At 29.2% G+C, this 15,611-nt stretch overlaps 1 protein-coding gene across 3 annotated transcripts in view; it reads right to left on the bottom strand.

Moving 5' to 3' along the window:
- LOC149486699 (uncharacterized) overlaps nt 1–15,611 on the bottom strand; it is a 60,124-nt gene that overhangs the window by 3,182 nt on the left and 41,331 nt on the right. For 2 of the 3 annotated variants that reach the window (XM_089698415.1, XM_089698417.1), the window contains one exon: nt 12,993–13,047. The exons of the other annotated variant lie outside the window; for it this stretch is intronic. The gene's annotated coding sequence lies outside the window, so the exon portion shown is untranslated. The remainder of the gene's footprint in view (nt 1–12,992; nt 13,048–15,611) is intronic. 3 annotated transcript variants of the gene reach the window in all.

Here is a 15,611-nt window from a genome sequence, read left to right as displayed (position 1 = left end):
AGGCCAGCACTTATGTTTTAAAAATGCAATTTCCATCTAAATCGGTATTGTGTAAAGGCGTTAATTTACTTGAATATCTGTCGTGTGTCACTCAAATTGATATATCGCCACCTCAGTACTAACTATGCAAAAATATGCAAATAAATACTCAATACCACGAGACAAGAATAATGACGTGTAAATTGAATTCAATATGTAATGTTTGTCCGTCGTTCCTTCACTGACAGGGTGTTAATAATGTAACTCTGTGGTTATAGTATCAATCTTCCTTATCTTAACTTGTAATAGGTAGCGTAATGGGTGTTTGAAAAATTGAAGTGTTGATAATTATTGATATAGAGAATATGAAGGCTTGTAATATGAACGTCAATCGTTAGTAATACGATTAAAATGACTTTATCTAGTTATTAAAAGGATGCAGATAAATAAGCTTGTAATTATTTCATTATTTATTGGGCGTGCTCTATTTATGGATAAAAAGGCATCATCATTTTTATAGATATTTTCTGAAAACTGCTAACGAGCAATATTGATTAGTGATTAAAATTAAAAAGAAATAGTGCTTATTTCTATATTGAAAACAATTGCCGTTCGTCTTGGTTACGCGCGGGTTGGGGTGGGATAATAATAATAAAATAATTGATTACAGAAAGTACTCATGCTTTGACAGGATCGTTTATGGTAAATAAAACAAAAAACTTAAAGCTAATAAGCTTGTATTAATAATAACATCAATGAATATGACATTTCTGACGCCTATTAGTCGTATTAAAAATGTTTAAGCATTAATGAGGAATACGATAGGACAACTTGCTTATCAAATTTATATCTCAAGAAAACCAGATTAAATACACTTAATTGCGATATCCGATAATGAACATTTCCTATTCGGATACCTCAAAGGGCTTAATTGCAATCTAGTTTTATATGATATCATAATATTTTAGACGTTTCTAACGTTTTTATTTTTGCTGTTTTACTATAATAATTATACTAAACATCAAGTCCTGTTCATAATTATTAATTGGATGATATTAATATGATATCTGAATATTTTAAAAGATGTTTGAATTATTTTCGCATGAAATTTTCATCCAGTTAGGGTGTTTTTTCTCCAATAATGAGCGAGGATACGTAGCGAGGAATATGTTTGTAAACAACCAATAGTATCGGCTATACTATAATATAGTGTTGCACAATAATATCCTCACACATTATTGGTGGAATTTAGCACGCTTGCGGCTTATCAAAAGACCTTAATTTTCTATAAACATGTTTCAGTACGCGTTTACAATACCAGTGGCAGTACGTAAGTAAAAATATTCAATAATCTAAGAATAAAATAGAATGACGAAATCATTATCTTTTCACCCGAGAAAAAACAAATAGATTCGTCATCATTAACTTCACATTAAGTTGTAATAGAAAGAAAGATGAAACGAGTGCGGGTCATTAGGCCTTGACACCTGCGTGCTTTGAGCTTATGAAATTACGATTTCAACATTTTCATTTCCTTATAGAAATTGTTTCTATTGATAACTATATAGTATATTATTTAAGTGTGTGGTTATATTTTAGTGATCTGTTTTTCTGTGCATTTATTTCAATAAATCAAACTAGCCGCTTGTACCGGTCTCGCCTGGATGATTGACCTAACTCGGCATTCTAAATTCCTATTAGCAAAATAATTATAAAAATAACAACAAACGTAGGAACCGTTTATAATATTATGAAAAAATATTCAGTTGATTATTGGTAGGTAATATGTTGAAAATTGTTATTGTTTGAATCTTGAATTTTAAACTATTCGAACGCTACCTTGTTGTTTTATTACATAGCGTTGTTATACTATGTACCATTATAGCAACCTAATCGTAATACCTATTACCTATTCATTCGTCAGCAATATTATCTAAAACAGAGCCGTGGGCACAATTTCCAAGATTAATAAAGTCGACATATTCACATGCTATGAAGGGGGCGGAAGGCGTACATCATTCTGCAATTATTGGTTGTTTCTATATAAAACCGTTTACAGCTCTGTTATTATGCTATATTCCGATGTCTTAGTTTCCTTATCAACTAGCTTTTTATCGGAAATGAGGTTATAAACGAAGCATGAACGTATTTTTATAAGCTATACAGGGTTGACTATTAGTTGCAAGACTTTACTTACTTACATAACTAACTATTTTATGTTAAATGAAAATCTCGAAATTTCACTAGGTACCTACAAATTGACAAATTGAACCAGACTTGCAAAAGCACTTAAAATCACTTTTGAATTCAGTTATAAGCTAGAAAAAGCTCAAAGACTGTGAAACTATAAATTTGATTTAAATAACAGACAAAATTAGTAGAATAGCTACGTTAAAAGCAATCACAGCTAACTAAACTGTATAACTTTAACGTAAAAATGAAAAGAAAAATAATGAAACTTTTAAGAATGTGACGCATAAACTAAGGATTATCTTAATTGGCGCTTCCATTTATGTCTGGAGATCAGAGAGTACAACCTCATCTTGTTTAATTGGTGAATTTTACGATCAGAACCATTAATCGAAAGACGTTTGGTATATTTACATATTTTTGCTAGAAATAACTAAAGGGAACTAGGTATGCTCAGAAGCAAGGATACAATCTCATTTATTTGAAAATAACAATATCTAGGTACTGATTATAATATTTACCTCTCCTTAACGAAATAATGTAACTATTTTTCATTTCATATTCGTAGTTTTTTTATGAAACATTTAATCTTCATGTAACTAGGTACCTAATAAAAAAGTCCTCTACAGAATCGACAAAAAAACTTCGTACCTATAGCTTTTATTTCTAAACGTAAAAGTCGTAAATCAGAGTAATTACAGTTTTAATTAGTGTCTGCTAGTAAAGCCAATTCAACATTTTTTTATTAAAAATAAATGGAGTCAATCTTCCCAGGACACAGACCCAAAAAAAGGTTTTAAGCCACGTCGTTTTCCACGCAATTTACTCCGTCTCAGATTCAAACTTACAAATGTTAATTTAATTTTTGCACGCTCATAGTCTAATGTCGATCTCAGACTTTCATAAATCACACAAGAAAATAAATATATCTACATTTCATTAAAAGTGTTACGATTATTACGGTGCGAATGCGAAAGTAACTCTGTCTGTCTGTCTGTTACGCAATCACGCCTAAACTACTGAACCAATATGCATGAAATTTGGTATGGAGATATTTTGATACCCGAGAAAGGACATAGGCTACTACGGCTATTGCAAAATATGTACCACGGGCGAAGCCGGGGTGGACCACTAGTCACTTATAAAATGTTTTCTATTTTATATTATTTTACGGAGAACTTGAATACAAATTCTCTAAAACTTTTATAATTAAATTTAAAATATTTTTTTTTATTATATTCCATTTTCATTCCATTAGGCCACAGAATAATAATAATAGCTAGCTAACTAATCTTTGCCACGTATTTACAAGCGATTAAAGACTGCTGGATATGTTACTTGTTTAATTATATATATTTTTAAGTTGTATTCCTGTTCAAATTATCGATTAATTTTATTTCTCAACGTTTCATATTAATTATTCGAGTTCCTTTACAGCAAAAAACTAGGATAAAAAGTTTAAAACAAGATGTGAATAACCTGAATCAACGATCAAAATAACAGATCTATTTCATAAATGTGATAATGAGCATTTTATATACGTTTATTGAACTCAATTATATCTTTAAGGATACACTTACGAATTTGTTCAATTATTTTTTGTTAATAAATCAACTTACATGGTAATACGCATACTGCCAAAATTGGTCTGGGCAAACGTCACGTCTGTAGCCACCCAGGTACACATTATAATTTTAATTTTAATTTCAATAATATTTTATCTTAACTAAACAAAAAATATTTTAACATATTATTTTTCCACGTACATACACGATATAGACTAGAGTAGATAATTTTTGAAACAAAAAAAAATCGCAGTCGGATGAAACCCATTAGAAAAGGAGGGGAATATGATGAAAATTAAAGGAAAAATAAATTACGGTCAATCCGAGTTCGGGAAGAGGGAGGGGGGAGCTTTTAAGAGAAAAAAATGGTTTCTCTCGATTTCCGACAAAACTACAAGTCCTACGGAAAAAAGTTCAATGGCAAAGTTGTAGGTAATAAAAGGATCTACAACTTTTGTATTCACAATTTTTTCACATAACCTCAAAATTTAGGTGAAAAATTCAAAAAACCAAGTTTTTGGTTTTTTATTTTTATCTACTTCAAAATTTATTGTTTTTCTACGAAATTTGGTGAAAACTTACTTTATGATGTCCCAAATACACTGTAATTTATTTGATTGAAAATATTTATTTTTTCGCCTTATTTTGAATTAATACCAAAAAAGCAACCTAATTTTCAATCGAAAAGTCACCCGTCAAAATATTAGCTTTTTTCAAAAACTTGGGGTGCCTTTTATTCATTGAAATCTCTACTTTCATATGGTGTAAAAAAAATAAACACCACCATAGTAAATGTTCTCAGGAAATGCATACAAACAGTGTGAAAATTAGCTTTTACTAAATCAGGCACACTTCTCGAACTACCTGAAATGTTTATATCGACATCATTTTGCTTTTGAATATGCTGTAAAATATTAAACTTAGAACAGATAATTATTTTTCTTTTGAAATATTACCGAAAAGCCGATACAAGAGAAGATATAGAGTTCGAGAAGTGTGCCTGATTTAGTAAAAGCTCATTATCACACTGTTTGTATGCATTTCCTGAGAACATTTACTATGGTGGTGTTTATTTTTTTTACACCATATGAAAGTAGAGATTTCAATGAATAAAAGGCACCCCAAGTTTTTGAAAAAAGCTGATATTTTGACGGGTGACTTTTCGATTGAAAATTAGGTTGTTTTTTTGGTATTAATTCAAAATAAGGCGAAAAAATAAATATTTTCAATCAAATAAATTACAGTGTATTTGGGACATAATAAAGTAAGTTTTCACCAAATTTCGTAGAAAAACAATAAATTTTGAAGTAGATAAAAATAAAAAACCAAAAACTTGGTTTTTTGAATTTTTCACCTAAATTTTGAGGTTATGTGAAAAAATTGTGAATACAAAAGTTGTAGATCCTTTTATTACCTACAACTTTGCCATTGAACTTTTTTCCGTAGGACTTGTAGTTTTGTCGGAAATCGAGAGAGACCATTTTTTTCTCTTAAAAGCTCCCCCCTCCCACTTCCCGAACTCGGATTGACCGTAATTTATTTTTCCTTACATTTTTATCATATTCCCCTCCTTTTCTAATGGGTTTCATCCGACTGCGATTTTTTTTATCTTTTCATTATTTTTAAAGGCTTCTACCCCAGTCTAATATATAATTCCAACATTTTATTTTTAATATCACATTCCACAACTATTCGAATTTATACATGGCCAGAGACACGCTGTGCCAAAATAAAAAAATATATAAAAAGAGTAAAACCTCCTTTGAATATAACGTTAATTTTATATGACGTTAAGAACGTCCACGTCTAGAATATTATTGTCTATGGGACGCAGATGACATTCAATTGCAATATAATAACCGCAATTTGCGTCAAACAAAGCATGGAGAGCGAAAGTTTACGATGATAAAGTCGAAGAAATATTATAAATCAATACTTTTTAAAACAAAAAGTAAAACGTTTTGCAACGTAGTTTATTTTATTTAATAAACAGAAAGGAAAATTTTATGCTCGATGGTATCTAATGCTTTATTTTCTTGAGCGCGGCTACCTGTGTATTTTCTATTTCCTGCAGCTATAATTTATTGTACGCTGATAAAACAAATTTAAATAATTCATGAATCGATTAACAAGGAATAAAAACCAATCACTGTATGTGTTTTCCTTTATTTATGACACGTTATTCTTGGAAAGCAATAATTGTAAAAAGAAGTTGAACGTATCCACAATAATAACAAAGTATAATTCTTGCATTCATAATATTCTCCTTGCTTTAGATAAACAAAATGCTCTAATAGTGCTCTAATTTTGCAATCTACTATTTTGACAGGAAATAAATATATTTTTAATTATTTGTTAAGCGTTTTAAATAACAAATTAATAATATTATGTTCATACACTTACGTATTATTACTATGTTAAAAATATTTTTTTTAAAGGTAGAGCCTCGAAACTAAATAAATTATTCCAAATCTACTTCCACTATTTTTTGTAAACATTCTTTCTATGTCTCTCTGTTCTAAATTTATCATAAAGGTTAACCTTTAACAGACAAGAAATAAATCCTTTTCTAAAGTATCGTGGGGTCTATATTTCAACTTGTAATCCGGTCCTGAAACCCGTTTATTGTAAAAAACACTTGTAATATTATGCAAGCGCAGCTTCGTACAAACAGTTTTTACAGATACTTTTTTTATAAATATCGACATGTTTTCATGGTAATTTGACGCTTTGATAAGTTAGCGCACTTCACTTTTCCTAATCAGTAATATATCGTATGTTATTAATTGTAAAATTTCGTGAGATAATGAATATTGTGACAAAACAAAATAATAAAACAAAATACAGCGCTTGTTTTTTTCAGTATACGGTACTTCCTAGTACGTGGCGCTGCTTTTTATTTGTGCGATAATTTATTATAACTCATTATTGACAGCAAGATCAATGACTCCATAATTGGCCTCATAGAAACATAGAGGCGACGATTATTTTGATAAGTAGGTATACAATTTAATCGCGATCGGTACAAAAAGTTAATACGATCACACTTGTTAATTAGGATATAACAATGTAAGTACAGCAATAATGTAGGTAATGGTTTGTAACAACCGTTATTTAAAGGTAATAAAATTAAACGGACAAGCGCGAGTCGGATTGATTAGGAATTTATTATTTTTAGTATTTATGGTGATGGAGGGAATGTATTATTAAAATTATCAAACAAAAAAACACAAATGTATGTAAACATTACCTACTTAATAAAGTCATGTAAAAGTGTAAAAAGGTTGCTTTAGAATAAGTATATTTTTTTATGTTTTATCAGTTTTTATTTGATAAATGCACACATACACATTCCATGTTTTTATTTAAGTACAGAATATAAGTATCCAAAATAAATATTTTAAACCATGCTTTAAAGAAGAACTAGTGGTCCGCCCCGGCTTCGCCTGTGGTACATGTTTAAACTATCCTATCTCTCAAGTTGGATCGAACTGCACATGGTGTGCGAATTTTATTATAATCGGTTAAGTGGCTTAAGAGTCCATTGAGGACAAACATTGTGACACGAGATTTATATATTATATACTTATTAAGATTATAGGCACCTACCTCAAATTAAGCGTTATGATGAATAAGTGATGTCCTGATAAAATATTGTGCGCAATAAATTGTTTGAGATAATAATATAAAAGAAAGGTAATCCGACATATTTATCGAGGTCCGTAATTCAGTAAGCATGTTACTTTTACTTATGTATCGTATAAATCTTTTATCGACAATTCCATACTTTCTGCGTTCAGTTATTTATTGCCATTGATATTGATTCGATACCGTTATGTTTAAAATTTCACCCGTAATTGTACCATATTATTATTACATCACAAAAATTGGATGATTGCACCAGCCGCTTTGCTACGGTCACCCGAGTGAAAACAACAAATAAATACCTATGACTCTCAACAATAACTTTATTTTCTACCGGTGCAAAAAAATTAGAACAGATTAAAGATTGTTTATAAGATTAATTTAATTTCATGACGATTTAATGAAATAAAATAATCTACATCCGGACGAGCCTAAAAAGATTTTTATTACGAAATGTGTCAAAACAAAAACAATTTAAAATACACAACATTATTGATTTTTTCGTCTATACTATGTAGTCTAAACGAAAAATTCAATTCAAATTTCGTTTAGACTATCTAGTCTAAACGAATAAAGGTCGAGTATCTACTCCTAGTCACTAGTTTAACTTGATATCACAACTTTTAGCCGTGTTTATCTTAACTAGAAATGAATATGCAAATAAGAAATATTATTAAAATGTAAAAAACGCGTTATTTTTATACATTATGCTTTGGCGCCAGCTTACACGCAAATAGGATGAGTATACTTCAATTAATTGTAGGATCCTGTTTAAATATTTGTCTATGAAAGATTATTTATATAATGTATGATCTAATAAAAAAAATCATAATGATAATTCAAAACCAGTAGATGTAATATATTTTTATAAAAAGAAAAAACAAATTTAAAACCTATTCAAATCGGTTTTCAAGTTTATTTCGTTATTTTTTTTAATAATTACACGTCTCTAATCTCTATTCCAAAATGACCTTTGAATTAAACAGACACATACAGAGTTACAAATATGATGATTATTTCTTTTATACAAATGATTTAATTTTGAATTTCACTTGAGCAGAATAAAGAAAAACATATACCCTTAACGTATCAGTCATACACTCATGACTAATTTATTTCCACATAAATAAATAAAAAAAATCCCCCAAACGTAACGTCACATTCAGGGGTAAGTGGTAACAAACAGGTTGTCAACCGCACATTATCTAGCCGGTAAAGGCTTTCCCTAGACTTGCACCATTAACCCACCGAGCTAATAGTGACTGCGGTTTCGTGCACGTCTCTAGGATGCGCACTATTTATTTATTTTATTATGGCAATTGTAGGATCGAAAGTTTGGACGTGCTCTTGGAAAAAAACATAGAGTCAAAAATTTAAATTAAAGTTGGAGGTAAATACATAGTAAATAGCTATATAAAAAGTGATCACAAACTGTCAAAAAGTGATAACATAAATACACTGATAAGAAAATAACTTAGGGCCGATTTTTCAATGCTTGGATAAAACTTATCCGTCCAATAAAGCATTACACGATAATATTAAAATGTCACGTAAACTGTCAAATACGGACAATTAGAATACGTTTTTAAAATGGTTGTTTTATACCACACATTATTCGACGAATAAGTTTTAACCAAGGATTGAAAAATCAGCCCTTAGTCACAGATTAGAGAATAGTTACTTCGTAGCCTTAGTATAATAAGAGAGGGAGAGAATATTAGATATCACACATCTCTAGAATTGAGAAAAGTTAGAGCCGAAAAGCCTTGGTAAATTTATTTTGTAGCCGTTGCCGTTAAACGAAATAACGTTTTATGAGTCAAAATATGACGGCAAATCATTGTTGTAGCAAAAATAAATACAATGGGGAATATTGAAAAGTAAAATATGTATAATAAAACTTTTATTCTAAACTAGCGGTCCGCCCCGGCTTCGCCCGTGGTACATATTTACGTTTTCTCTACATAAAAACCATCCTCATACTTCAAGGAATATAATAAAAAAAGAATTATCGAAATCGGTTCAGCCGTTCTCGAGTTATGCGCTTACCAACACATTTTGCGATTCATTTTTATATATTCTAAATAAAGCTTTTAATGCTACAATACGTGTCGAAGACCTCATAAGTAATAACATAAAAACGTTTAATCAGTGGTACATACAATATTACAGCTTATTATTTTAACACTGGTAATTCTATTGCCAGCTCACTACCATTTATCTGGAATGTGGCCAATGATAACATTGACTTTACTAGCCGTAAGCGATTTCTATTTTTAATATATTCAAGCATAATCATTTTTAGATAAGCAAATATTGATTAAAATGTTTATTCATTATTGTTTTATAATTAACGTCTTTGATTTGTTGCAAGCTAAAAAATATAATTCTTTTGGTATTAAAATTATTGTTTGTAACTAGCCGTGATTGTATTTAAATGTACAATTAGTAGTTAAATAATTTTATGCTTAAATAATATGGATGGGAAAAGCGATAATTCCAAAAAGTTTTTGATAATATCACAAGCTAAAATCTCCCGTGCCTGCATTCTTTCAGATTTTATCTTCCATTGTATTTCTCTTTTGTTGCTTTAATGTATGTACTTAAGCTCTAGACTTTTCTTTACGAAGTTAAATAAATTTATTGCAAAAATAAATAAGTGTGTTTTTAAGAGAATATAATTGATGTAATCATTATTTTTGTTCCTTTTGATATAGTAGGTAATTGAGTATATTCCGAGAAAAGTTTATAGAGCCGATTACTTATACCGTAATTGATGAAGTTCTACTAAAGTAATAAAACTAAGGAAATAAAACCGACAACGTAACAAGGGCTGTGTTTATTGTTAATAGGCAATTCTCTTGGAAGTTTTATTGTACCTACACGTTAACTTACACTCATTATTATTATGACTGATTATGACATTCTTCAAATGTTAGGAGTGAAGAGCGATTAACTTTCAATGATATTATTATCAACTATGCTTGTGATATATTAATATGTAGACGAATTTTAATATGCATAAACTTTGCAAAATTATAACATTTACATGTGCTGAATATTGTAGTTTAATATAATTTGTATCATTCCCCATATTTGACCTTAAACTAATATTGCAGATAAAATCGATCTAATTTGTTTTATTTATCTCTAGAATAGGTATCATTTTTTGCTACATAACTATATCTATAGTAATATTATAAAGCTGAGCTTTTTTGTTTGAACGCGCTAATCTCATGAACTAATGGTCCGATTTGAAAAATTCTTTCGGTGTTAGATTCATTTCATCGAGTAAGGCTAGATATAGGCTATATTATATTATCATCACGCTAAGACCAACAGGAGCGGAGCTGGCAGGACAGGAGCTTTCACGCGGGTGAAACCGCGGAGCGCAGCTAGTTTTGCCATAATACCACAATGTTAAAACATTTATAGCTTTTCAAACTGATCATACTATGTAATGATTAAGTAATAAGACGATTAGAAATTTTAATGGATTAAGAACGGTAAATGAATTAAATCTGTTACCATTACTGACGCTCAGGGCGTCAATTACTTCCCATCCTAGTTTTATGTAATAAGACACATTGTTTTTATTGCTTGAGAACGATAAAAAATACTTTTAAGCAAAGATAAAGGGCTTCAAACTGAAATTTTTCGAAGATACAAGTTTCTATTATTGTAATTTTAATATTTAAGAAGGTAATCTTGAAATCTAGAGTAATTTTCAAAAAACATATGTTATTCCCAAATATTATGTACCTACTATTATATTATGAATTATCCCCTATCACCTACTTTTTGTGGATAACAATTAACATGTAACATCTTATTGGAATTTCAAAAAATATTTTCTATTATGCACCTTATTGTGTCTACGGTCTCTAACCATATTAGACGCACATTACATTGCACATATATCGAGAACAATACAATATATTTCTGAGCTATAAAACAATATATAAAACTAAGTACTAGAATTGCAAATATCTTCTACATTTACGTGTCATGACCATCGACCTACAATGCACAGGCCAACCCCAGTAGCAACTTTGAGTGAAATCAGTTGTTATGTTTACATACTTGCAGGTTATCTGTGGCTTACACCAACTACTCTCAATATTCTAATCTGTACATCGACTAACTTCTAATCTTAAAACTACGTTAGATTTTCAATAAATTTGCAATGGACCCATTCCGTACTTTCATTTACATTTAATTATTTTATTTAAATTAGTAGTTAAAATCAAACGTCATGTATTCTAATTCGTTATCCAATCTATATTGATTTTACAAGTTTATGGTCTTATTTCTATATTAATTGATTATGAAAGTGAAATTGTAAAATATAAGTTACTTACCATTTGGAAAAAGAAACTTCTTCTTTCTACAATATTACGAATAATATTAACACATTTTATATGTGGAAAATAATAACCTATAAATCGTTTAAACACCCATAAAATACAACAAAGCTCGATATATTTCCTCATTTAAACGCATACAAGACTAATAGCTGTTATATTTAACAAATAATTGACTCCGTTTGCTATTGTTATTACAAGTAATTATTGAGCTTTCGCCATAATGAGCTTGGAAATATATTCCTTGAGGATATACTGTTATATGTTTTAATGACTTGTAGGAAGTTATTAGTAAATGGTACATTTTTTTGTAGTCGTATTTTATTAAGAGATTTTACAGTTTTCAGGTAGATTAGATTCTTTATAATAAAATATAACACAGACCTAACTGTGTTATATTTTGACTGACTTAAATACTTCATAAAATTACAAGCATACGTACCTACCTATATTTCACTTGTTCGTGAAACTAGGTTTAAACTTTATAGTACAAATAAACGGCTGTAACATATAAATTAAATTTTCTCTTAAAGCTCGCTCCGTAAAAGTATCTCAACGATGTGCCTCAGTTTATATAACAAGACTTTCATTATAATTACATATATTATGTCATTTTCGTCAAGTATACCACAAATTGCGTTTTACCTAAATGAAAGTATACTTGCGTCTTGCGTGTAACCTACCGCATAGTTGATTCAATAAATTAAAAACAAACAATATAACAAGAGGCCTACTTTCTTAAAAAACTCATTTGTATTATTGTATGGAAAATAACAATTATTTAACAAGCGTATCAGTGAGAGATCTCCACGTGTATGAAAGCGTGACACGAACAATAAATTCGATGTTTATTTAATTCTTGAGATGAATTTGATGTGATAGATCCCATAGTTAGAAAAGCCATGCTTTTCTTTATTTATCATGAAGGAAAACGTTAGTTTATATCAGTCCCAGGTATGTTTTATGGCCCCTAACTATTGTTATTGTTTCACAGAAAATCCATTGATAATTTTCTCGTACAAATTATTTTGTTAAATGCGCAAAGAAGTTATTTTTAAAATAAAATAATAAATAAATATTATATAGAATATAATTTACCGTTAAATCAATTATTTACTGTTACAACAAAACAATTACATCAATTATATCAATTAAAAAAAGTCAAAGACTAATTGGAAGCTCGCATACTGCCGTTACAAGTACAAGTAAGTAATGTTTCTATGAACTAGGACTAAAACCTAAGCCTTACCTTATTTGTTGGTGACGTAATTTGTCCCGGGAACGAACCGTTCTGTTTGATCGATCTGAAAAAAGGAGAGTTTATGTGACTTTTTGCTCGAGACTGAAGGAATTAATAATGACGTTAGGGAAATGATGTTTGAATTGTATGTAATTGAGTGTTTTGGTATGAAGAGTCAGGTTTTGTGATCTTTTTGTGAATTACACATACATATTACCTACATTTATATTCCTTAGAAATATTATCTACATTTATATTCCTTAGAAACTTAATTGAGCGAAAATATGTATGATTATTTTAAAGTTCATCACGTATATTCAACAAGTAGGTACATTGTTGCACGCCTCATAAGCGAAGCGTTGAGGTGGGTACTACTGTCACTTCGCGCAAAACATCTGATTTTTCAAACTTAAAATGTCTTTATGTATCATACATTGCACTTGTAAGATAATACATACACACACATATTAAGAAAAAACACTATTTTTAACGTTCATGATATTTTTGATGTCATTTTTGTGATTTAAACTAGTTAAAAAACAGTTTAAAAAAGTTCTGTCTTGGACGTCCGTGTGTCTGTATGTGCGGATCCTTTTTCTTGTTAACACGATAGCGACCGAAATACTTTACTAATCGAGTCTTTTTTTTTCTCTTACGCTTGAGTATGCTCAGGAATAGAACCCTTTCATTTTTCAGGGTCTGATTCGATGTGGTTTAATTGTTATTAAATAAACAAAAATAATAATTAATAAATATTTATTAAAAAAAAATTATGAGGCGTGCACTTTTGGATTTTCCAAATTATTTTTCAAATCCTTTGGACATCGCTCGGACTATTCCTCATCATCACGATGTAAAATTCATTGGTGATTTAAAAATGTAAAAGGAAAACGGAAAATGTTTAAGACGTCATCCTTTTCCTAATATTTTATAATTCAATATTTTCTTTATAATATGTAAGGTCAATGAACAATTACCAATCTACTATTGCGGTTAACAGTTAGCTACCATATATCTATCATCTTTTATTGATTGCTTATATTTGTTTAAAATGCTAAATAGACTAGATAAAAACTTTATGTAAAGAATAATTCATCTATCAATCTTATAGAACTTCCAAATAATAACAGTGAATCGTTTATGTCATAATAAATTGATCATTGTTTATTGTTAAATATTTATTTTTATTTGATTTTAACTTATATGATGGGTTATTTCTTTATTTATCATTTAAATAAGGATGTTATAGAGATGATATACGAGATCGTGTAGGAGTTCAACCCAAAAATATTATGCTCGTATATTATAGAAATAATAATATTAAATTTATTTGTAGAAATTTATAATATAAGGTATTCTAATATGTTACAATATATCGATTATATATCGATTTTAAGTAGGTAAGTACTTACTGTTGGAATTATAATAGACTTTATGAGATGATATAAGATTTCACATACAGCTTTATTTGAACAAAATTTTAATTTAAAACTTTTAAGAATGAAATTCATATATGAACCATAATATGTAACAGTGCATAATTTAACAATCTAAATCTAACACACAAATCATAACTCACCTGAATAAATAAACAACTGAACACGTAATTTTTCACTTCAAATAACACGGCAATTAAATCACATTACAATGATTAGGCTAACAAGAACAAATTTGTCAAATCACGCGTGCCGCGTCGGGTATCTCTATACAATTAACGACAATCAATCGGTTAGTTCCTACAATTAGCTCGAGCCAACTTTAATTCCAACTGTTTTCAACTGTGACATAACTTTTACAATAAATACCGTCTCTGTTGGGTTCCACGACAACTATTACTGACGAGTAAAATTAATTTGTCAGCTCTGTCTGCACTTTTACAAAGTGAGATGAAATTATCACGACCGTTCTCACGAAATTACGATTATAAAATGTTTTTTTCGCTTTAATTTTGTTTGACGCTACTACGCTCCGACTATCGTTACAATTGAAAAAAGGAAAAAGGAAATTTAGCATTCAGACGAATTTTTCTGCTATAAAGTTCACCGTTTTCCTTATACTGCATAATATTATGTCTTCCATTACTGAACTACAGCGTATTATGTATTTGTTAATAAGAATTAATTGTTGAGTAAAAAAAACAAATAAATACATTGAATTTGAATTTTAAACATAATTTTAGACATAATTATTCTCAATTCATTATTTAGTTAAAGAAACAAACAATACATTTAAAATGTAATTGATGAATTAAATAATTGGTTCCTATACTTTATTCTTTTTGTACATTATTATTAATCTGAATATAATAGATACGGAACCTTAGCGTACATCGAATAAGTTTTCATTCAATAATAAATCGCTGCATTTGTTCCGCTTTTACTGTATTCCATGATTTAACGGTCATGCATTGAATTTAAAATTACAATATGTTATATCATAACTATCGAGAAATCATATTTTATGTAATAGTTTTGAATGATATTAAGATCAATTTTCCGCATGTGGCAAATCGATTTGAATGTTTTGTTTTTAATTTATTGGTAGTTTTTTTATGAATTTGTTCGTATTATTTTTTTATTTTAAACTATACAGCTATCTGGGGAGCGTATGCGAAATGAGGATTAATGT

Source organism: Colias philodice, chromosome 8 (genome assembly GCF_061535455.1).
Source record: "Colias philodice isolate Cphi_HAF_F1 chromosome 8, ilColPhil1 Martin Lab GWU primary, whole genome shotgun sequence".
Classification (NCBI taxonomy): Eukaryota; Metazoa; Arthropoda; class Insecta; order Lepidoptera; family Pieridae; genus Colias; species Colias philodice.
The sequence above is the reverse complement of the archived record's forward strand: the minus strand, read 5'-3'. Positions and strand labels throughout refer to the sequence as shown.